Below are 25558 nucleotides of genomic sequence, written 5' to 3'. Positions count from 1 at the left end.
CCACTAGGGGACCATGAGGTCTTAAGAAGAGTCCAAACTTGGTTCAGTTTTGAGTTAATCCACATGCTAGATGGGTAACCTTGACAAAAGTTATCTAAATTCTTAGTATTCCAGTTTATCTATTGAAAATGTGATATTGCCTGTCCAACTGGCTGGCTGTCTAATGTAGCAAGATCATTGCAACCTGGCAGTGTACTGAAATAAAGTCAGATACTAGGGATTCTTTCTTGTCTTGTTCTAAAGTGTACTTATTTTCTTCTCACCCTTACTCTTCATGCATCCTGGAGAGAGATAGTGGTCACAGCTATCTCACAACCACATTTCACCTTTCACAGAGCAGCCCAGTAAAAGGATAAAGTCCAAACCTTTATCACCTCTTACTTGGACAACAGTTAAACCATCATACCTGGGCTCCCTTGGTCCACACTTTTCCCAACAGTGCTTCTCCATGGAACTTGCATAGTGATCTTTTAAAAATGTTCCTAAGACTGTGTCACTCCCCTGCTTAAAATACCTCCAAGTCTTGCCATCACACACTCAGACCAAAACCTGAAGACCTTGTTGGTTTCACAAGGCTTGGAAACATTTCACCACCACCTGCCTTTCTAATCTCACTCCTCTGAACCTCCAAGTTCCACACTTGCTCATCTTCTTTCTGTTTCTCATGTACACCAAGCTCTTTTCCAACCCACCTCACAGCCTTTGCACATTCTGTTCCCTCTCCCAGGCATGCCCTTCCCTCAGTTCTTCACGTGGATGACTTCTCTAAACCTGTCAGGTTTCTTGTCGCCTTTCCAGAGAAATTGTCCTCATGTGCCCTTTCTAAAATACTCTTTCCCCAATGCCTGTCACCTTCTTGACATTGCCCTCTGTATTTCTCGCATATTAATTACAATCTCAAAATATCGCCTAAGTTTAGGCTTATCCTTTGCTGTCTGCCTCCTACTCCAGTGTAAGCTACAAGAGAGAACTCATCTGCCACATCCATCGCTGGATCCTTAATTTCTTGAAGGGTGCCTGGGACATAACAGGCTCTCAACATTTGGGAATACAAGAGCTTTTATAATTCACCCCAGCCTACCTCGTCTGTATCACTAACAGCTTCCCCCTCTGTATTCCAACACCACCAATATAATCATCGCTTTGCCTTTGAACATTTTTTTTTTCTCAAGAAATAAAATGCTTCTACATTGCCTAATCTTGCATACTTATCTTTGGAGGTGTGTTCCATCAACATCTTCTCCAAGAAACCTCTGTGACCTCCTTAAATTGTGTTAAGAGCTCCTTCTCTAGGGCTGAATTACCCAAATCGTATCCTTATTATTTGTTCACCAAGTGCTTTTAGAATGCTTGGGATGGTTTGCCCCCTTCCACCATCCCATACTATGCCAAAGGTTAGAGACAGACCTGTTTCTCTCCATATTCACAGTATATAGCACCATGCTTAACACTTAGTAGGTGCAGAAAGAAAATGTGTGCTGAATGAAAAGCTGAAGGAGAGAACGGCCAATAAGATCACATGAAACAGCTTGAAATAAGCCAAAGAATAAAACATATGAAAGCAGCAGAAAAAAAGACAAAACATTTCTTTGCATATTTCTTGGGGCATCCACTCATCCTGAACTTTATTATGTGAGAGCCTGTCCTATTCTAGGGATGAGGGACAGGGAAGAAAATAAGCAAATCCCAATGTTCTATGCATTCTGCAGTCTTCTTGTTTTCTTCAAGAACACCATGAGTTAGAGTCATAGATGAATGATAGATGAGTTTAGGTGACATAAGCCAGAGTCTTTTGTCCAAGATCAAACAACCATCAAAATCGCAAAACTGGAATTTACAGCCAAGATTTTTGGTGTAATCAATACGTGTGTTTGGCTGCATCGTGCCCCTTCCCCTAGCCTGGAAGGGAAATCATGGTGTATTTAATACACACGCTCTAAACTGAGGCAGAGACACATTAAACCCTTTACTGGTTGGATAGGTGGCCAAAGTTACACTTATTTGTTTGAATTCGAAACATGACTCCAGATAGTCTAATATTAGTTAGTTCCAATATCTTTGCTGAAGTTACAGAAGACACAATACGAATTTCAAGTGAGAAAAATAGGAATGCCTGATGAAAACTGGAAGTTTATTTAAGGATAAACTAAAATTACTCAAATCGTAGTTAAGGCTTGAGGGACTTCACAGGTTATCTAGTTCAGAGAGTCTTTCTTTCTTTTCATTTTTGCGGGGAGGGTCAGGTACCAGAACATCCAGGATTTAAGCTGTTTTATTCAGAACACTATTAAACATGAAACTTAAAATAACTAAGTGCTAAGTATGTATAGACAAGTAGTAGCATATGCCAATTGCTTAAGAAGACATTGTGTGTGTGTGTGTGTGTGTGTGTGTGCATAGGTGTGTGTGTGTGTGTGTGTGTTTACCCAGAGAAAATGTAGGTTATTTAGTTTGCCTAAAAGTGATTGATCTTTCACTAGAGCCCTCCCTCAAATATCAGCTAGTCTAGGTTGGGGAGGAGGTCTAAATTAAGTATAATCTAGCAAAGGTTTACTAATGCAATAATATAAGTGTCTCTGTAAGCAATACTCAGTCTAAGATTCCCCATCCTCCCACCCCATACCCCAGTCCTCTTTTCAAGATGCCATAAGAGTGTAAGAAGAAGCATACTATATCCTCATAGAAGCTGTGTGTTGAAGGAGGTCCTTGGGTCCACACAATGCATCCTCTGCATCCTTGGTGATCCTTGCCTGCAAAGACTACATCAGTCTCTTTCATGTATTAGTATCCACTGTGTTGCGCTGTCTCTCACCACTTTTGGGGAAATACTGTGTGAGCATCCGCATAAGTCCATGCCCCTGGAGCGCCCTTCCCTAGAGTCTCATTAGCCTTGATCCTTTGCTCTCAGAAACATCAAGTCTCCTTTAGGCACATGGGAGTACCATGATCTCCTGAAGACCATTGGGAAACAAGAATGCTACCACTTACTCAGTGTCCAGCTGCCCTACTCTGATGCTGCCACCATAGACTTGTACCGTCACACTGCAACAGTCAAGATGAAGCTGTGATTTCTATAAGCAGAACTTCTCCTAGAAGTTTGTGGTCTACCACGCCTGTTTCAGAGGAAGTGTGCCACCAGCCCCTTTATTGTTTGGATTCTTCATACACATTTGTATTTTAAAAGTCTTTAATTACTTAGATTCCTTATTAATGGCAGATGAGAGAAAAACAAGAACCCAGAAACCTGATTTACTTCTGTTCCCAAGTCTTTCCTTTGTCTTCATTATGGAAGAAGTAAAGGAAATTCAAATTTAAAAATCATGTGCATTAGCATTTTTTCTATGATTGAGAAAGTTCATCATTATTCTTTTTCAGTGAAAAACCTTATTTCAACTCATGAAATTTCAAAGTCTACATTATTACAATTTGAAGAACACTTATATAACTCCAGCAAATCATTTCAAAGATGAACCCCAAAGAGAACATATGACTTGTGTAAAAATCTGAACTCTGCTTCTTACCAACTGTCCCTCTCAGCAATTCTAAGGGGCACTAACGTTTTATCCTCTGAAGTAGATGGTCATGTAAACAGTTAAAATTAGTGGTTGGATAAACCACAGACCAACACATTTTTAAAAGTAGCTTGTGTCTCTGAAAGTCTCTCCCTTATGACTTTAGGGAACTCTGTATAACCCAAGACCAAACCCAGGAACAGAAACGTATTCCATGATTTACTCATAAGTCCATCCAAGCAGCCATTTATCTATTAATCATTCATTCAACAAAATTGTGTCAGTTACCCAGCTACTAGTTGTGTTTGCAGGGCCAATAAATCGTTTGCATTCTTAAAACATAAATTTTATAAAGCAAGTTCCCTTCCAACAAAGGGAAGTAGGGGAGATAGTATATACAATGCATGTTTGTAAGTGCTATAATAATTTAGAAGGTGCTGCGAAATCATAGAAAAGAGAGATCTTAGCTGGAACACCAGAAAAGGGGCCATATAGAAGTGGCATTTGAAATGAACCTGAAAGAAAAGTTATACTAAACACAGAAAGCCGTACCAATCATAGAATGAGCTCAGGCATAGAGACAGAAAGATGCGACACTTTGTATTTGTATTGAAATGTCCTTATTCCTTGCTTGCAGTTTCTCATAATAGCCAAAGTCAGTGGGTTGTTTTATATAGCAATTTCCTATTTAAAGCAAATAAATTGCATAGTGTGGTGGAAATAAGAATAAAAAGTGGATTCTATGACAGAAATTCTGAGTTCAAGTGCTTGTTATATAATTAACTAATTATAACGTTGGATCAATTAATCTCTTTTGGATATTTTTCCCCAGATAAATAAAGAAGTTTTAAATCATAAGCAAAAATGACAATAAGGAGGGTACTACTAAAGTATGTTCTAAGTTACTGGCATGGATTTTTAAACTAATTAATCCTCACAGCAACAGTCATGTAGATACTCATTTTTTCTACCTTAGAAATAATCAAAGCCAGCTTATCTCACATTCTTTAGACACATGAAATGCTTAGGGGAGGGATGCTTGTTAGAAATGCTATTTCATGGACTGCCTCCACTTCTAGGAAATTTGACTTACCTACTTGGTGGTTATGCACCTTGCCTGTCCGTTAAAATCTTCTGGAAAGCTTTTAAGATGACTAAAATATGACCACCACCCAGATAAATTCAATCAGAGTGTCTGGTAGTTGGATGGTCCCAGTTTACGTACCTCCTCAAAGTATTCTAATGTGCATCCTGGATGAAGACCCCCTGACTTAAATCTGTTCATCCACCTCCCCAGATGATTCTGAAATTCTCTGAGTGTGACCTGAAGGTGTTAAAGGAGCAGGGAGGATGAATTGTGGAGGGAAAGATACTGTCGGCTGAGGAGTGAAGGGGGAAACACATTGCGGAGGGAGAAATAGAAATAGCCTGCATGTTTAGCAGATGAAGGCAATTTCACAGATGATGCAGTTTTAGATTAAATGAGCAATTTGAGCTGGTATTGCAAGTTTAGGACAGATTTCTTTTCCCGTTTACTATAAATGGAATTCAAGCCATTGGAACCAAGACTTGATGAAGAAGTGAAACAAAATCCTTGATAAAAACTGGATGTTCCATCACATTTAGCTACAAGCAGTGGTGCTTGGAGGGGCAGGTGAAGAAGAAGCCTAGAGTGCTGAGTAATAAAGCAAGAGGAGGTCAGTTTGGGGTTGGATCTTAATTAACATGAAGAGATTAAATAAAAATGAAAACAGAGGAACAAAAACCTGCTACTGATACTTAATTGTAAAGCGCTAAATGTGCAAACTAGGAGAGCAGAAATAATGCAGATAGGGCAAAAAAAAAAAAGCAAAAATGTAGAAAATGGCATGATTTTTCACTCCATCAAACGGTAAAAATCAAAACAAAGGGGTCCTATATCTGTAGAATGAATGAATGACACTAAAATAAAGAGTAGTTGATATTTGCCCTGGAAATACAAAATTTAACAATATTAGCTTCTCAGCTCACTTCTACTAAATGATCTTCATTTCTTGTTTGGCCTTGGGCTACTTTGACTGGAATGGAAGGACCAGATTCACATCTGGGTTTTAAACGAGTATGTAGTTTACCTGTTTACATAGATTATCTCATTTAATGTTCACAACAACCTTATGAGAAAGGCATTATTCTACCCTTTGATAGATGAGAAAACTGAAGCTCAGAGCATGGAAGCTGGCGCTATTCAAGAACACATTGCTGGAAACCAACCTGGAGTCAGAATTTCAACCCTTCCACCTCACTGCCATGTCCCAATAGATTTGCCACACGTATGACTACACACACCACTTACTTGAGCCTCGATCTCCCCAAGAAGGAAATGAGGAAGATAAACTAGCTCCCAGGATTTCAGAGTTGATTGCATAAGGTCAAGTCTGTGAAGTTACTTCATCCTAACTTTTATTATAAAATTTTCAAATATACGGCAAAGCTGAAAGAACTTTACATTAAATACCTATACACCTGTATAGTTAAAATCTATGATTAACCTATTACTACACCTGCTTTACCACATATCTGCCTATCTATTCATCACTCCATTCACCAATCCATCTTGGTTTTGGATGCATTTTCAAGTAACTTGCAGACAACGGTACACTTCCTTATATATCTGAATTTTGTTTTAAATTGCCAAAGAACTTTACAAATTCATGGATCATCGTTCTTAAAATTATGCTTCTCATTTCAATAGCTTCCTCCCATTACCTCCATCACAGTGAGTGTGGTAACTAACTGCCTGTTTCCAGTTGTGATAGTATTTGGCTATTCTACTTTGTGATTGGATGGCTCTTCTTAATGGTTAAACAAACAAACAACAAAAGAGCTACAGTTCCTGCTGTTTTTCTCCTCTTGGACTGCTCATGGAGCAGCTCTTTTTCTCTTTGGAGGACTTACCTACTTCTAGGTCTCAGCACCCTCAATCCAGTCTGCCTCCCCTCCATCCCAGTTACTTGTTCCGTATCTATTTCTCCAAAATGGTGAAAATAATATGTATCCCATGTAGGGGATTTGTTAAAACATATCGCTTTGTAAAGGGTAGAGTAGACAAGGAGAGACCTAAGTATTTGCCATATACCATGTCAGTTGCTAATATAAAGATTTTTCTATAATATTGATATATAAGTACATAATACATTTATATATAGATACATAATATGTAATATAATTTTATAGTCATTTATATATTTATATATTGTAGAATATATAATCATATGTACTTATATATTACATCTGTATTTTAAAATATCAATATTACATGTAATATTTGTATACTATAGAATTCATACATAATTACATTATGAAGATACTAAATACATATTAAATAAATAAATGCATCTATTTACCTTTAAATTATATATAAGTAAATATATTTCTTTATATCATAGTCCTTAAATCTAGAGATCACCTTTATTTCAGTGAAATATAGAAAAAAATAAAAGGAAAAAAAGAGAAAAAATAGAGAATTGCCAAATCTTGAAAACAGAAGAATAGAAAAGACTGATGCCTCTGTATTCATTGGGAAAATTGAAACTAACTAACCTCTGGAGGGTGGGGGGATCTAGTGGACTTTAAGGAGGTAATTGATATGATGGAAGAGAAAGTAGTTATTGACTGCCACCATCCTCCACGTGCCACATGATATTACCATCTGACTGAGGACAAGAAAGCAAAACTCATCCTCTCCAAACATACATATTTTAGTTTCTATGGAGTTGGTAAAGAATAAAGTGAACAGTCACGAATTCTAGAGAAGTGCTCTGATTCACACATTGACATCTGGCTTGGCTCCATGCAGTTTTCACAAAATGTACAGCAAACTCCCCAGAAGCTTACTTAGTGCTGGCAGTGGCACTGGGAGACAAGCACGAAGCAAAATATTAGCATTTCACACACTGAGCGGGTCACACCATGTGAGTTTCGGGAACAAAGTGCCTCTGTTTCCCCGGAGCTTATGCCAATGACAGGGCCTCCCTTCACAGCTCATTACCAGTGCACTGATGGCTTCTCCCAGAAGAATGCGTTGACTTTGGTTGGCATTGAAAAGACGCTCAAAAGATCAAAATAATAAAATGAAGTGACAACAGTCTCTGCAGGAATGACATACTTCTGCTCAATGATGCCAGAACTGGTTGCATCTCCAAGAGGTGCTTCCCATGGAGAACTCTACTCAAGTGTTGCTTTCTGCTGGTGGTGCCATGACATCTGAGACAGAGGAGGTGTTGGTGCAACATATGCCATCTCCCCAAAGGAAGGATGGTGGTGCAGAAAACCTCAAAGACTTCCTCTAGAGGATAATGGCACAGTCACAGTGAGCATCAAATCCCTCTAGCTCTTTAAGTCATAAAGTAGATGCTCCAGGAGGAAATCCACAAATGAAAGTCCTTCGCTCCCTTTGAGATCCCTCATCCCCTGGAAAATCTGATTTCGTCCTCTACAGTGATTAACTAATAAGAAATAAAGTGCCAGAATAGGCACTTGTCAGCAGCATAGAATCCCAAGGGTTTTTTGGGTACCTGATATATGCCTACTGGTTTACATACACTATCTCTAGTCATCTTCTAGAACCATGCAAGTTAAGTACTATTAGTCCCTTTTACAGGCTAGGAAGCTAAGCTGTCATGAGATAAATCAACTTGTTTGAGTCCATGCCATGTTAAGTAACTACATGATGGATATGAGATTAAAAATCAGATCTATCAAATGCTAAAGCTTGGGCTTTATCCAATATTGCATGTCGTGGTTGAAAGAATGTTCACTAATTACTGCATTTGTTTATGTTCTAGGAATATGAGTTATACAGCAAATGCATTTTAGAGCAGTTCTCAAAGTTTAACTTGCATACAAATCACCTGGAGATCTTGTTAGATACAGATTCTGATTCAGCAAGTCTAGGGTGGGTCTGGGATTCTGCATTTCTACCAAGAGCCCTAGTGACATGGACAGTGCTGATCAGAGGACCATACTTGGAGTATCAACGTTTAGAGCATGTAAGCTAAATGAATACGACCTTAAGCCCTTTTAGACACAGTACTTGAGTGTATTTGCATAAAATAGCCTTCACTAGGTGAAAGTTCTCAGGATCAGTGTTTTTTGGGGTCATCATTAATGATAGTGTCTGAATATATTTCCACACCAGGCACATTTAATTTCCCTATATTCAGCCTGTCAACAGAGATGTATTAGCTGTCTACAAAAATAGTTATAACTGACATTTTTTTCTGGTGCTTTACAGCTTAGAAAACATCCTTATATGTGTGATCATACTTAATGCTCACAAAAAGTGAAGAAAACAAAGTAAGCACTGCTATTGCTATAATTTTAAGTTAATGATATTAAGGTTCAGAGGGAGAAGGTGACATGTATCTTACTTGTATCACAGATTTTGTTAGAATATTCAATTATTTTGAATCTCAATATCATAAAAAGTCATAATTTGCAAGACCTTGATGGTAAGTGGATTAGTTTGCTAGGGCAGCAGTCACACAAAGTACCACATGTGAGTGGCTTAAAAATAGAAATTTATTATTTTTTGGCTCCAGATGCTAGAAGTTCAAGGTCAAGGAGCTTGTAGGTTTGATTCCTTCTGAGGACTGTGATTGTTCCGTCCCTCTCTCCTAGTTCTGGTGGATGGCTGGCAATCTTTGGCGTTGCTTAGCTTATAGACTCATCATTCCGATGTTCTTCTTTGCGTTCAAATGATATTCTTCTTGTGTGCATGTCTGTTTCCAAATTTCTCCTTTTTATAAGGACACTAATCAGTTTGTTGAATTAGGAGCTCACTCTCCCCTAGCAGGACCTCATCTTAACTTAGCTAATTACATCTTCAATGACACTATTTCCAAATAAGTTTGCACTCTCAGGTACTGGGGGTTAAGATTTCAACATTAGTATTTGGGGGGTGGAATGCAACTCAACCTATAAAATAAGGTGTTGCCTGGTCCCTGTTTGGGAGTTGCTTATAATCTATTTGGGCAGACTAAATAAGTATCCAAATCATTGCACATAAAAGGTAGGAAATGAAAGGTTCCCAGTGAGCCTTGAAGAGTCCTGAGGCGAAGGCGACAGTATTCACCTGGGTAAACCAAGACAATTTTTACAAGTTGACAATCCAGGTTATCCTTGGGGTATGGGTAAGATTTAGAAAGACAGAGAAGTGAAGAATTATTCCAGACATCAAGTACAGTGTTTGCTAAGGAAAGAAAAGAAGTCAGTCCCCAAATGTGTTCTGAAAACAGGAAGTAGAGATATTTTTTCTAAACTATAAAACAATAAAATAAGGTTAGACTTAAGTAACATTGATTCTGTATTTATTTCTGGAGATAAAAATTAAACAACTCCAAGGTCTTGTCTTAGTCTGCAAAATGGAAATACTAACTCCAATATCACAGGAGGGTGGCTTTTTTCATTGTTTGTTTTTAAATTTTAACCATAAAAACAATATATAATGAAGCTTGCATGCTAATGTCTTAATAGATGTCTGTGGTATGCTGCTAAAAATTGAAAACAAGCCACTGTCTGAAGTTAGAAAGAACAATTATTATTGCATTCTAAAGTCCCAGTGACTTTTACACTGGGAAAGGATAGCGAATCTTTTGTTGGATTAAAACAAACCAGTCCTTGTTTATGAGCCTGTGGATTTAAGAGAATAGGTTGTCATTTTAATTGACAGAGGTTTCTGAAACTCTGTCAAGATTTATTTAAATTCTTCTGAACAGACTCAGAACGTACAGTACTGTATGTGAAAACAACTCTTTCTCTGTTCAGAGAATGACATCTTTGGGGAGTTGTCTCTGAAAGGATGTAGTCACCAACATTCACAAAGAAAGAAATATTCATACCCTGAGCAGAGATTATCTCACAAGATAAATAGCCTTGCCCCAATTCAGACAGAAATGCATTTTGACAAGGTCAGAGTCTCTCTTCTTATTCCTCAGGCCTCAGTTCCCTGGGACACATTTGGTTCCTTGTCTGAGTCAAAGAGCTAAGGGACTGGTGGGGAGAGAACTCATTAATTTTGTCAATACCCATTCTCTGCTCTTAGCTTTTATAGACTGTCTTAAGTAAAAGATGAGTTTTTCTCCATCTTCTTATTCCATTCACAGAGTGATTTAAAAATGGACCTTTCTATTTGCAGCTAATATCATCCTCTTTATCTAATATTCACATGCCCCATAAATCTACCATTTCCTTACTCCTCCCAATGTACAATCGATTTCTCCCCAGCATAAATCCTCTCTATAATCAAACTGGTCTCTCATCACTTTGAATGCAATATCTTTTCTTGACTATTCACAACGGTTTTTAGGTTCTCCTCATCTGAAATCTCTCTTCATGACATCTCTCTCCTCTTCCCTTTACGTCTATCTCATCCTAGTCTATGTTGGCCAATGTCCTGCATGTGTTCACCTCTACCTGTGCCAGGCCAGTGACAGCCATGACCAAAGGATCATGGCATTCTATCCTGCTAAGCCTGGATGGGTGCGTACAATAATTTTTTTTTTTGTTTTGCTTTATGAACACAAGTCTCTGATGACCCCCTGAAACAAAATAAAAGAAAAAAATAGAAAAAGAAATAGGAAGATTTTAAGTTAACATAAAGCAACAAGACAAAGAATGGTGAGAGATGAAGGTGATTAATGTGAATATGATTTTGGAGAACTTTGAGGGAGACCTCATGGGTAGAGCAAGCCCATAGGTCAAATTTGTGAGACACACAATGAGGCTTAAATTGAATGATGAGCATCTGACACTCAAATCCAGAAGCAGTATTCACTAACATTTTTTTTTTTTACTGTACATTATGTAACAGATGGTGTACCAGGAGTTTCCTATATGTATCCTCATTTATCCCACTCAGTAACTTAATGGGCTATTATTGCTCCCATTTTGCAGGTGAGGAGCCTGTGTCCCACATAATTTAATTACCTTGCCCAACTAATAAATGAATAAAACACAGTGTTTTTCCTGCTATGCCGCTGGAGGACAGGGGAGACTGTCAACAGGTAAGTACACATTCTTTGGTTGCTAATCTTCTTGTAAATATTTTGACTCCTTTATTTTCGTTTTATTCTCTTAAATTGCTTAAAGAAATCTTCATTCAAACTAAATAAAATGGAGTATATACTTGAAAGAAGGTAGAGAAGAAAAGTAGTAATTTATGGTAGCATTATATTAATGTGAACCCCAAATTTTCTAACCTAGAGAAACTATTTTATGCCTGGTCAAATCTCAGGGTGGAAAAGACACCATTTGTACAGAGTAGAATTTTCTTGCTCATTTATAGGCAAGTCTACACAAGTCATGTCTGGTTAATCTTCCACTATTTAATTTAAGTTCCTTCCAATAGTCTTTGAGAATTGCAGGCATTCATTATTTTACTTAATATAGCAGAGAAGTTTGACATAAACTTTTATCACATGCTTTTTATTCATCTTCTTGATCATCAGTTTCTACAAGGAGACTCACAAATTTCAAAGAAGAAACAGAAGCCACCATTTAGCTCAAAGAGAAAGACTCAGACCAGAACTGTAGATATACCCTTCAATCACTGAACAAGTATGTATTATCTGCCTGTTATGTGCCAGGCATTATTCTATGCTCTTGGAATACAAGAGTGAACCTTGACCTCATGGTGTCATATTCCAGTAGGGTAGGACAGAAAATTTTGACGTAATAAATACATAAAATTATATCATATATTAGAAAGCAATAAATAATAGGGGAAAAAGAAAATGTAGACCAGGGTAAAGGTCATCAGGAGTGCTGGGGGAGATCTTAGCAATTTAAATAGGGTAATCTTGTAAGCCCTTGGAAAAGATACTATTTGAGTGAGGTCTTAAAGCTCATTTAAGTTAACCATGCTTAGAGGAAGCATTGGTAATATTTCTCTTATAGGCTAGGGTGTTCTGGGTTGACTCTATCAGGAAGATATCTGGGATTGTAGATGGATTAAGATAACAAGTCAGTTAAGGTATAGTGAACAGACTGGCCTGACTGGGCAGGGTGAGCTAGTAATCTAAAGTACTCTATAAGGGTAGAAAGAAGCACAATCAAGTGATGAAAAATTAATTGTAGTCAAGAAGGGAGTCAAAGTTCAGAGCTGCAGAACCAGGGCCAAATGTCAGGCCTAAAGGTCCACCTGGTTTTATACAGTAGCAAATAACTCAGACCAGAAGCCAAAAGAATTAGGAGCATGTTGTAAGTGAAAATTCATAATGAATCATAGAATTCAAAGAGCCTGATTTTAGCCTGAAATTGCCTGGCTGGCAAAGGTGAATTGGTGAAGTTAATTGATGGCAAAAGTAACCCAGGATGCCCTAGATTGCTAGCTGCCTTTCATTTGGCTATACTAGCAGTATGGGAAGGACAAGTTGGTGGATGAAAGTTGGCATCTCCGAAGAATCCAGGATAAAGAATGGGTATGCCTGATAGAGTAATGTTCTAGGCAAATATACCAAAGTTAGATGTGAGGCTAAAACCATGATTAGATTTCTCTAGGGCAGTTTATGATGATTCAGTTCCCTCTTTTAAAACTACTTGGCGCTGGGCTTCCCTGGTGGCGCAGTGGTTGAGAGTCCACCTGCCGATGCAGGGGACACGGGTTCGTGACCCGGTCTGGGAAGATCCCACATGCCGCGGAGCGGCTGGGCCTGTGGGTCATGGCCGCTGGGCCTGCGCGTCCGGAGCTTGTGCTCCACAACGGGAGAGACCACAGCAGTGAGAGGCTCGTGTACCACAAAAAAACAAAACAAAACAAAACAAAAAAAACTACTTGGTGCCATAAAATGGAGTTGGATACCAAAGAAAGAGACAGAGATGAGACAGAGACACAGAGAGAAAGAAAAAGAGAGAGACAGAAAGATTTCAATAGAGTGGACCAGGTCACACAAAGACAGGGAGCTGAGCTAAGCATGGTGTTGAGGTAAGGGAGGCAGAAGGATGGCTAATAGAAAGGGACATACAGATAAGTAGGGCAGGATCCTCAGCTGGAGTTCTGCAATGTGAAAAGGGGTAGGAGATAAAACAAGTATCACAGAACACCTGAAATTAGACAATTTTGACATTTTTATAGTTAGTTCCCCCCAGTATTTTTGTGTTTTTAGTCCTGCATTTCCTCATCTCCCTCTCCATCTCCTGTGATAGAGTGGTACCATTCTACAGTTAGTCGTTGTAGCAGCAACATCCTGTTTCAGCAGCTTCTCTAATCAAGCAAGTGCAGCCCTTTCCTTGGTGGTCCAGTTCTGCAGAATGGCTCTGGAAGCACTCTTGGAAGCTCAGCCTAGATTCTGTTTCTTCAGTCCCCTTAATAATTCAGTGAGCTATTCATGTCCCTTTATAGATAATCTTGCTGTTTACACAAACTGGGGTGAATTCTGTTTTCTGCAACCAAGAACTCTGAACGATACAATGATTATGAAATCTAAGAAAAGAAACTCCTGGGCAAAGCAAAGTTGATGCAACTTTCTTTTATCTGTGCTTGGTACCTATATAGCAGTCCTAGTGTGATACCTCAGTGTTTGATTTATGGCCAAGTCAAGACATAGATCTCTCCCAGGGATAAAAATGCCTGAGTGGGTGCCTTAGTATTATAAAATAGGTAATCAAAGTTACACACAGGATCCAGAAAGAAAGGGCTATGGAAAGAAATGTGTGAGAATTTTGAAAAATTACTACTTTATCACATCATTACAAATCACAATTATCCTTATAATCATATTGTGGATTTCTGGATCACTCTTGTATTACCCAAATGAAATCATTCATTGCCTGACTCGACTGCTAAAATTTTAGATTAAGAATAGGAATAGAAAGAAGGAGAAGGAGATAGATTAAGAAAAGAAGAGAAAGTGTAGGAGGAGGAGGAGGGAGGAAGAAGAAGAAAAGGAAAAGCAGCAGCCATATAATAAACTTTAGGAGTCTGGAAAATGGGCCTGACTGTTTTTCTCAGGAGACATACCGCAATTTTCATTTGTACATACAAGGCAACCAAGGTTTATAACACACAGTTAAGTAGCGGTAGAAGATAGCATCTTTGTGTAGGGGATGAAAATTTTCTGTTCAGTTCAATAACTATTTGCTGAGAACCTAGTAAATCCCTTTCACTGTAAGGGGTACCAGGGAAAAATGATCCCAGAAGAAACTGCAGTTGGTAGGAAATATGAGGACATGAAGAGTGCCATTTTGGGGTGTCACTGGAGGGAGCACAGAGTCCTTGAGATTGTGAAAAACATCATATTAAGGGGGCAGAATCCTGGTTTGCTAAAAACAGTTCTTTTTTGTGCCCTTGCCCTAGATTTATTAACAGTAATGTTCCATTTCACTCTCAAGTGCTTTGATTTGGAGAGCAAAGGAAGAATCAGAAAGCATCATGACTGCTCTGCTGATTCAAGGGGTATTGGAAAGAGTATCATGGTCCTTGTACTCACCATTCCCACACTAGACACTTGTATTGGAGGAGGAAATGCAAGATTGATGTTCTCTAAGTTTTACTTGATGGGTGGAGAGGGTTACCACCTTGGCTATAGTGTGCCAGTGAGCACGGACTTTTCTGTGTCGGAAGGCTCTGCCTTATTGGGGTCATCATGGTATCCTCTCATCCTCTTTGTTCACTTCTTATACCTGTGCAGGAAGGACTTCCCTCTCCCGTGTAGTAAATATACCTGGACAGGGCCCAAAGTATGCCTTCCAGATGGTCAGGCCTCTATGACCATCTCTGAGTTCCAGAGACACTCCACAACATCTCCATAACCATCTGCTCCACAGATCTGGGTGACTTTCTTTTAAAGTCATCTGAATGTGCAGGTTCAAGATTCATATTAGGGCTGGGAAGTAAGAGCAAAATTTTGACCTCAATCATGGGTCATGTTGTCCCGTCTAGTTTGTATCACAATTTGGCCAAAAGGTGCACATTTATAGCTGTTGCATTTATTAGAATTGCCTCTTTTCTCCTATTGATTGATATTAAAATAAGCAAACATTATCAATGTTATTAAGTAAATTTTACTAGTTAAATACTGGTTCTCTTCATTTTATTCATGGGGGCTCCAATCCTCATTCAAAAAGAAAGGGGCTCCTTTGCTATGCTTTGAGCATCACTAGTACAAACTCCTAATTTTACTATTAAAATATGCAAACCCCAAGAACTGAAGCGACTTCTAAATGTCACACAAGATATATTATAAGTTGGTTCCCAGAGGAAGTTGTTTTTGTTTTTCCCCCTTTTTCTTACAAGAAAAAAAATCTGTGCTTATTTACACTTCATGGGAAAAGCATCATTAGCATTTTGTATTTTTCTGTAGCCTTTTTTCTTCCCTAGGGATTATTTTACATCTGAAAGGGCATTATTCATCAATGAATAATGAGAAAGTTTTCAGGAAACTTCTGCTACAGCCCCGCTCCCGCCCCATCCTCTTCCCCCCAACCCACAGATACTGAGTGTGTGACTGAGACCAAGGAGTAACTGCAGGCTTTGTAGGCATTTTCTTACTGGCCTCAAAGTCAGTACAGTACACCCTAGTAATGACAGCCATTCCTGCCAGCCACGACTGCAAGTGGTGGTCATTGTCACTGACTCTGAAAACTAACATGGCAATTTTATTAAAGAGTGTTTTTCAAATGGATGTAATTGAACATGCAAATTGGATTTACACACTCAGATTTGGGGAACTGTGACTATAAACCCAGCGTAAGACTCACATTCACAAAGTTATATTGGACTGTACATACAAATCAGCTCCCATTGAATCTTTGAAAATGAGATCACATTTCTTCTGGATTTACCACTCATTCCACACTGGTTAACGAGAGCAAATTGTTGTCACCAAGCTCAGCAGAAAAAATATGAAATCCCCACAATGGTTATTACTCTTTCCTCCTCATGAGGGGCTTTGCAGGTGATACATTTACAGGGTATTTAGAATGTGATACAAACCAGGCCCCTAGATTTTCCTCCCATCGGTGGTGTCATCTGGATAAATCACACCCTTTGGCATTTGCACTGATACAACAAGAACATACCATGCAGCACAAATAACCTCATTTCCATAAAACAGCCTTTTAAAATTAGAAAATGTATAATTCATTTGGGGTAGTTATTATCGCTTTTGGACGGGAGGGATTTAAACTTGTATTTGAATGCAAATAACTGTATTTCTTCACAGTTACACACAGGAAGCGACAAAACTTAGGAACTCTAAGAGGTATGGTTATCCTTAACTATCAACTCAGGATGATGATATTGATCACAAAAGCTATTTGTGTGTCCCATTACAGCTTGCAGCAAGCTCTCACATCTCAAATGTGATCCTCCGCCCTCCACGAGAGAGACTTCCCGTTTTACACATGAGGAAACAGAAGCCCAGAGAAGTGAAGTGATTTCTGAGGATTACACAGTCAGGAAGTGGCAGATCCAGTGCTTAAACTCTGATGGAAGGACAGAATGGATAAGCATAGACACCCAGATAGATTCATGAATGGGGACAAGGTAGCCAGAAAAAGAGTGGAAGTGAGAGAGGGCAGAGGAGAAGGAACAATTTTTAAATGGCAGAAAATGCCCAGAAAAGAAGAGGCCAGGTAAACTCTTGGATAAGAACACGCTACTTTGCCTGCTTCCCATCTCTGACCCTCTGCGTGGTACTCCAGCTCCCAGATATTTAAAGAACCAAGGGAGGCAGAGCCCTGAGGTGACTCACAACCAAGGTGCATGACCCTATAGCCCTGGTTCCCTCTATTCACCCACACTGCTCGTGTCTCCTTTGTTCCTGAGGCCTTGTTCCAGAAGGCTGTTTATCTTGGAGTCACCTGGGCAGGGGAAAGTATATCCAAGCTCTGCGATGGAAACAAGTGGCTCATGCTTTAAGTATTAAAGCTATAGTTCCACAAAGGAGCCTTGTTTCTGGCTGCTGGGTCTTCACCCATCCTAAGAAGTTCTGGCTTTCTCCCTGCACCAGCTTTTCATTACCCTAATTCCCCCTTTCTCTGACAAATGTCTACTCACTCTTCAAGCTTAAGCTAATGCAGGAGTCCTGGAGGAAAACTTTCCTGAAATCTCTTTCTGTCATCACCCAGCCTCCATCATTCAGTGAGCCCTCTTAATCCACGGCAAGAATGTCTGCTTCACAGTAACCTTCCCACTGGGCCCAAGTCCCCAAAAGCAAGGATCTTTTCTTAACTGTATATCCCTAACAGGTGTTCCGGAGAGTGACATATAGAAAAAATTCTATACCTATTTGTTGAGTGTTCATATTCTGCTGACACTCTCTGTGTGACTTCAAACAGTTACTGAATTTCCCTGAATCTCAGTTTACCTACCGAAAAACCAGAGCTGTAATATGGACGGAATGAGAATTACACAAACTCGAAAGACAATGTTCCTGGCATACAGTAAGATATTGAAAAATGACAGTTACCATAATTACTACTGTTAATATTAAGTCAGTGAATAAATGTTTGAATACCAGAGATGCTGCCCTCAAATTCATCTTTTTGGTCTTTGGATATCAGTTTGGTATCAACTATACTTCTTTCTATGCAAAATGCTGTCCCCCTCCTGACAACATCCTCATTTCTGCCACTATTACCAACCCTTTCCTCCAGACTAGAATCATATGGTTACGTAGGCCTTGTATTTCTCCAGTGTCACTGTCAACTCCATTAACACGTTATCATAAACCAGCTTCACTGAGGTATCCGTCTGTCAGCAATGGCTGGAGTTATCACCATTCTCCCAGAGACTGAATTTAATCCATCAAGTTATCCTTTTCCCTGTGCTTCATTTTCTCATTGGCCAAACGAGGAGGTTGCATCTGATGGATTCCAAGTTTCCGATTTTCAAAGAGAAATTTGATTTGATCAAAGAATTTAATAATTTAATGTACTTGCTAAGACTTGATATAGCAGTGAAATTGAAAAGCTTCCTGGTCCAAGCTTTAAGAACAAGAGGAAATACTTGTTTGACCTTGAGTCAGACATTTTCTTTTTCTGAATCTCCTTACCTCATCTGAAAAATAAGGGTCAGAGAGAGCAAGATCCTCATGTGGGTGTGTTATTGAGCCCCAGGGGGCATATAGAAAGTGGGGAGGCATTTTTATTGTCACATCGGCATGGCATTTAGTAGGTGAGACTGGGAATATTAACCATTCTACAATGTAAGCAACACTCTGGGATATGAAGAATTATCCTACCCATATTGATAAGAGTGTTTCAGTTGAGGCCATCTTAGCACTGTTTAGATGGTCTCTACAGAATATTCCAGTTTTAACATTTTTTAAACAGCTAATTTAAATAATAGGTGTTCAGTAAATTTGTGCTTAGAGAGAGTTTTTAGTTTTGCAGTAGCCTGACTTTCATATTATATATATATATAACTCTAATTAACCTTGAAATTTTATGCTTGACCTATATCAAACAGCACAGAGTTTTTCTCCTTTAACTATGCAGTTTCCAGAAAATGTGATGCATCTTCACTTCCTGTAACCTCTCCCTCATTTGCCTACATCAAAGCCTCATCACAGCTTGGACCTACAACTATTAGAACTGGGAAAAGTGTGGCAACATTTACCTAGGACTCATTTGGGCTTTTCATTCTATCATTAATCTGCTTATAGCCTCAGTTCTAGGAAGAAAAACTGAATGGATCATTTCACCTCCAGAACTGCTGATTTTTATATTTAGTCATTGTCTTTTTTAAAAAATATATAGATTATATTGCTTGAGTGCCTGCTCTGAGCCAGACACTGTACCAGTAACTTTACAAACATTATTGTTAATAAATAACATTTTAGTTATAGGTTATTTCTTCATTTTGAGGATAAGGAAAATAAGTTTTGGTGAGGTTTGTAAAATTTCCCAAGGATACACAGATACTAGTGGTGAATCCAGGTTTGAACATGTCTGTCCACTAAAAATCCATGATTTTGAGCTATAAGACATTCTCCTATAACTGGGAGATGTGGATGGTACAACTGCTCTCTGCTGGAAGTGACATGGTGCCTACCTGAATTTAACCATATGAAATACTGATATCAAAGGAAGAGCTGGTCTGCAGCTATGCGGAGAGGAGCAGGGTAGCATGTGTGCTGTGTGTATGCTACTCCCTCACTTATATCACTGGCCCATTTTGTGCCTTCGAGAATTCTCCAGTCTAAATTAAAAATAACGTCTCTCATCCTGAAAAATCACCTTCTGTCTGGGGAGGGGCAAAAATAAGAAAGGGAAAAAAACTTACTAGAAGTGAGAGAAATTCAGCTTTCAGATAGAAGAAAAGGCTTTGTGACAGTCAGGGTTGACAAATGGAAATACAAGGATTGATGTATTAATATTTTTCCTGAGAGCAAGGGTAAATGCTGAGGCTACTGTTCACTAGCTTTATGACCCTGGACAAGTCCCATAAGATTTCTGAGCTAATATGTTCTCATCTGTAAATTGGTTCGTGATACTCATTTCAAGATGCTGTTGTCACTAAATGAGAGGTGGAAAAGGCATAGAATGCCTCCTTCACCAACCATGGGATGCTTCTACTCTCCCTGTTCTTGAGAGGTTGATAGTTCCCAGAACTCTATTCCTCACCTTCATTTTTTTTTTTCTTTTCACAAGCTTCCTATGAGTGATTCCATTGCTTTCTGGTATTCCTTATCACCAACCTTGAACTTGAGAATTGCACATCCAAATGCCAACGAGGTCTTTCCAGTTAGTTACCCCAAAGGGCTTCAAATTTGAAATGCTATTATGTCAACACATCATTTTCACCCTCCCTTTGTCTACCCACATAGCTCAGTCTCAAGAATGGCAAAACCATCAGCCTAATTCTGATGCTTGAATCATGGGGTCATTCTTTATTTTATCTTGTTTATTGGAAATCACAATAAATTTATTTTTATTTATTCATTTATTTATTTTTCATTGAATGAAACTTTCTTTAAATTCTGTCATGCTTACAATTTTCAAAAGTTTCACACACATGATTTCATATAATCCCATAATAACCCTTTTATCCCCCTTACTCCCCCCCACTGGTAATCACTCCCCACTGGTAATCACTAGTTTGTTCTCTATATCTGTTAGTCTGTTTATTTTTTGTTTTATTCACTAGTTTGTTGTGTTTTTTTAGATTCCACAAGGGATATCATACAGTATTTGTCTTTCTTTGTCTGACTTATTTCACTTAGCATAATGCCTTGGGGTCATTCTGGGTTTCCAATGTTTATACCAAATTGCCATAGATTCCTACAAGGTATCCAGCCTAGGCAAGCCTGAACACCTCCAATGATAGAGAACACTGACATTCACAGTGTGACTGATATGGACAGAACATCTGTAAAATAGTGCATGGGACTCTGGAAAACACTAGTTGTTCAGTGGGCTAAGCTGAACTGACCCCAATAAATAATACCCTTCTAATCGATGTCTTCAGAAATAGCATTTTCTTTAACACTGGGGTTATTCAGCTTTAGGATGGACAGCTGTGATCATTTTCTGTAGAATAATAAACGCTTGTAATCAATATATTTGAATTTTGGTTCTATGATAAAAATAAGAAATAGTGTAAAATTATAACCTTTTGTCATGAAATAATCTTAGGTGGTAAAGAGGATTCTAGAACTTACTCAAATTAAATCTGTATCTTTAGGAATTGGCATACCATAAGCAGTCAATCAATATTTGTTGAATTAAGTAATTAATTAATGGTGTGATTTTATGAAAAGACAGTGATAATCCAAGTTCAGGATCAAACTCTTCATGCTGTAACTTTATCACAAATATCAATTCTTAATCTGCTCATGCCCTTTCACACCTCCAAACCTATTTCCTTTCTTCTTCCCTTGAGAAGCACACATCCTCAAGACCTCTTTAAAATCCACTCATTGGTAAGACCAGGGCTCTCCATGCCTTTGCACTGTCCTTGGCAGGTTTTGAGAATTTGGAGAGGGGGTTGTATTCCACACACGGACATCCAGCTACCTATATGACTTCTCTCCTTATGTCTCATGAGTATCTCTCTTCTTTAATCTCTCCACTTCCAAAAGATCTCTAGACTTTTCTCTTCATAACCTGATCATCCTCCCATTTTCCCCGGCTCGGTAAATGGCAATCCATTCCAGCAAACAAACAAAAAACTTAGGGCAAAGCTTGGAGCTTTGACTCTTTTCTCTCAGACCATATCCAAACTATCAGCAAAGTTTGTCTATTCTAACCTCAAAATATATACTAAATTGCTAACTCACTCCACTCTAAACAAATTACCATGTCTTCTGTGGACTTCCACAACTGCTTCCTCACTGAATTGTCTCCCAAGTGACTAAAACCTCAGTGCAACCAAAACAACTGGAGACCTGGACTCCTCAGTGCAGACTGGGGCAGTGGATCACTGTCTTGTCAGCTTGGGCTGCTATAACAAAATACCACAGACTGGGTAGATTAACCAACAGAAATTTATTTTCTTTCAGTTCTGGAAGCTGGGAAATTCAAGATCATGGTGCCATCTTAGTTGGAATTTTGGTGAGGATACTCATCCTCGCTTGCAGACAGTCCCCTTCTCACTGAGTTCTCACAAGGTAGAGAGGGAGCTCTGGTCTCTTCCTCCTCTTATGAGGACACTAATCTATCATGAGGAGCCCACCCTCATGACCTCATCTATACTTAATTACCTCCCAAATGTTCTGTCTCCAAAGGCTATTTGATTATATTGGGGGTTAAGACTTTAATACATGAATTTGGGGGGACACAAACATTTAGTTCATAACAATTACTTTCTCACAGGCTGTTGAGAAGAACAGGCCACAAAACAGATTCATGAAGTGAGAACAAATACCCAAGACTGTCTCTTCACCCAGTGAAATCATTGATCCCAAAGAGTTTACAGACAGTTGGAATCCAAGTAGAAACTAGGAGTCAGACAGCCAGACAATGAAATTTCAGTAGGGCTTGGTGGAATTTTTGGAAAAGAAGATAGTGCTTGCTACAGAGTTCAAAAAAACCCATGTGGCATTGGGAGTAGATGAGATGAGAGCTCTTGGGTATATTTCCCATCTCAGTGAAGTGTTGGTGATGTTTAACAGCAAGGGGAAAAAGCCTTGATTTAGTAGCATTTGCTAATTTCCTGCTGTAAAGATTTCCTCCATGGCTATCAGTCTCCACCCACTGGTCTGTGCCATCATTTCTGAAGACACTGGTTCCCTAAGAGAGCCTTAATGAAGGGTATGAACCACAGCAGTAAAAATATAGGTTCATATGATGGGGAGAAAAGCAAGCTTGCCATTCCTATTCTGTAAAGTAATAACAACTGTATTAATTATAGTAATAAGAGTAATAATTTATTACTAACGATCATACTCATAATTCTCAATCATTAAGCATTTAGAATGTATCAAGCACTATAAGTAATGCATTCAATACATTATGTTACTTAACTTCATAATAGTTCTGTTAGGTATTATCATTAACTCATTTTACAGAAGGAAAAAAAATCTTCCTAAGGTTAAGGAACTGATGTTGTATTCAGTTAGTGGCAGAGCCAGAGTAGGAACTCATTTTTATCTAAGTCTAGAGCCCTCACTTTCCTCACCCAACTCAGTACACCCCCCAGAAGGCCAGATTGGAACACCTCCCATGACTCAGCTGCCTGTTTTCCGGTCCACTGTGTAGGTAGGACTACTGTCTCCCCATTTCCTGCATCTCCTTCTTCCTAGAACTCCCTCAGCCATTGAGTTTTCCAGGCATGTCTGGTCTCATGTAGAGGTGTCCACGCCCACCCCCCATCCCCTGCCAAGGCTCATGGAGCTGCAAGAATTTTGAGTTGTCATTCATGGTCTATTATTATTGCAGCTCTAGAAAAAAGCAAACAAATAAACAAACAAAAAAACAGCCAGGCTTGTATGTTTTGACAATAGTCTATGTCATGGGCTGAACTATATCTCCCAAAATTCATTTGTTGAAGTACTAACCTGTAGTACCTCAGAATGTCACTGTATTTTGAGATAAGGTCATTATACAGGTAATTAAGTTAAATTGAGGTTATACGGATGGACCCTAATCTACTATGACTGTTGTCCTAATAAGAAGAGGAGATTAGGACACAGACACACACAGAACAAAGGCCATGGCGAGAGATAGGGAAAAGATAGCCATCTACAAGGCAAGGACAGAAGCCTCAGGAGAAACCAACCTTGTTGATACCTTGATCGTGAATGTCTAGCCTTCAGAACTTTCTGTTGATTAAGCCACACAGTTTGTGGGTTTCTTGTTATGGCAACCCTAGCTAACTAATGCAGCCTGGATCACCCGTACTCATCAAATTCCTTCTAACAACAGAATTAATCTGTTACAGAAGAGAAATTTTTGGTAGCAATATTGTACTCAGTTCAACTGAAATATATGTAACCCTTTCATGCAGATACTGGCATAGCTTCAAGGGAACACCTAAAAGTGCAATGAGGCCCCCTGACCTGAAGGTGGACCAAAGTACACAAGGGAGGTGGGGTCAAGATGAGGAAAAAAGGCTCACATTTTGTGCAAGTCATATCTGTGCTCTTTGTACAAAGCCCTACCCTAAGCACTCAGCATGCATCATCTCATCCAGCTCTTACTTTGAAGACAAGGAAACTGAAGTACAGTGAGGGCAAAAGGCTTGTATAGTTAATGTAGGAAGTGACATATACCTGGTGACATCTCAGGTCCATTCAGAAATCCAGTTTTGGCCAAGGCTCGAAGCTTTCTAAAGCCACATGAAGGATGGAGAGTTTTGTACAAGTGGTTGCAGTATAGTTGAAGTTCTGACTTGAAGGATCTGAGAAGGACTCAAGATGAATGTGGCTTACATTTAAGGTTCATTTTGATAGATATAGAAAGGGAAAGGGCATTTTTTTCAGCCAAAACGCAGAGATATCCCCACGCAGAGCCCTTTCAGGGAATGTTCTACCTCCAGTGGGGCTGGCTTGGACAGTGAGGTGGGAAAGAGTCATAGGAGTGACATGGCTAAAAATGTGAAGATTCACTTCCCTCAATTCCTCTCCTGAGCATTTACCTTTCTCACTTGTCTTGTGATCAGGCTTAGCAGGATTTAGACTCAGTATCATCCTCTCCCTGCCAAGTGAATTTTCTTGTAGCTTTTACCTGGGAACCTGTGCCCTATGACTTGCTTTCACCTTACCCTAGTGAGCAGCTTAAATCTTGTTGGGGTCTCCACCCATCTCCCAGTGCTCCGATCCACAGGTCTGAATTGAACTGTACACACCTCCCAGAGCAGGACATTGTCCTTCTGTCATTTTGACAAGGCTGTTTTGATGCAAGAGATAATTTCCTGTGGTCTTTGTAATGTTGCTGTCAGTTTCACTGTAGCCCTGGTGAGCCTCTCAGATGGGATTAAGGATGGGAAAAGTGAGGAGAGCTGCCAGAGGTAGGTTGGGGGGCAAAGATGCGTTTAGGATGGAATGGCTACCAGGAAGTCCACTAGGTATAGCAGTAATTATTATCTTTGAAATTCCAAGTGTTTAAGGATTTGCTTTTAGGCTAAATCACAATGTTCTTCCATTATGATGGCTTTATTAGTACCTTAAGCAGTTTCTATCACCTCTGGGCATCCTGTAAACACGTGCTTGTGTAACTCTAGTTTTTCCACTCAAACTCTGGTTATAGTACCTTCACGTTCACCTATCGCTTTAGGAAATTCCATCCAGAAAGCGCCATTTTAAAGTCTGACTTTTAACAGATATGAGGCAAAAATTGTTCCCATGAGTAGTGACTTGTAGCTCTTGAATTCTGTTTCTTACCACACCCTTGGCAGGAAGGTGGCTCATTGGTACCAGGGTGTTGTCCTTGGGCTACAGGAGGAAAGCAATGACTAACTAACTAACTAACTAACCAGACACTTCCTTCTAATGAGGCCACTTCCTGGTTCATTCCAGCTCTCATACTTATGCTACATCCACCAATGAGAAGTGATGAGTTCCCTACCTTGAGGATCTCTGAAATGATCGTAACCCTGTAAAGCAGAATTAGCTTTGTTTCACCTA

General features: G+C 39.2%; 1 long non-coding RNA gene across 11 annotated transcripts in view; it reads right to left on the bottom strand.

The window, feature by feature from the left end:
• Window positions 1-2400: 2400 nt before the first annotated feature.
• The window catches only part of LOC149749119 (uncharacterized), a 145247-nt gene continuing 122089 nt past the window's right edge, over window positions 2401-25558 (bottom strand). For all 11 annotated transcript variants that reach the window (XR_016393235.1, XR_016393238.1, XR_016393236.1 and 8 more), the window contains one exon: window positions 2401-25558. This exon is cut by the window's right edge. This is a non-coding gene — a long non-coding RNA (uncharacterized LOC149749119).

The sequence above is a fragment of the Delphinapterus leucas genome, chromosome 5 (genome assembly GCF_059928025.1).
Source record: "Delphinapterus leucas isolate spDelLeu-1000000601 "Yukka" chromosome 5, BTC_Dleu_Yukka2, whole genome shotgun sequence".
Classification (NCBI taxonomy): domain Eukaryota; kingdom Metazoa; phylum Chordata; class Mammalia; order Artiodactyla; family Monodontidae; genus Delphinapterus; species Delphinapterus leucas.
The sequence above is the reverse complement of the archived record's forward strand: the minus strand, read 5'-3'. Positions and strand labels throughout refer to the sequence as shown.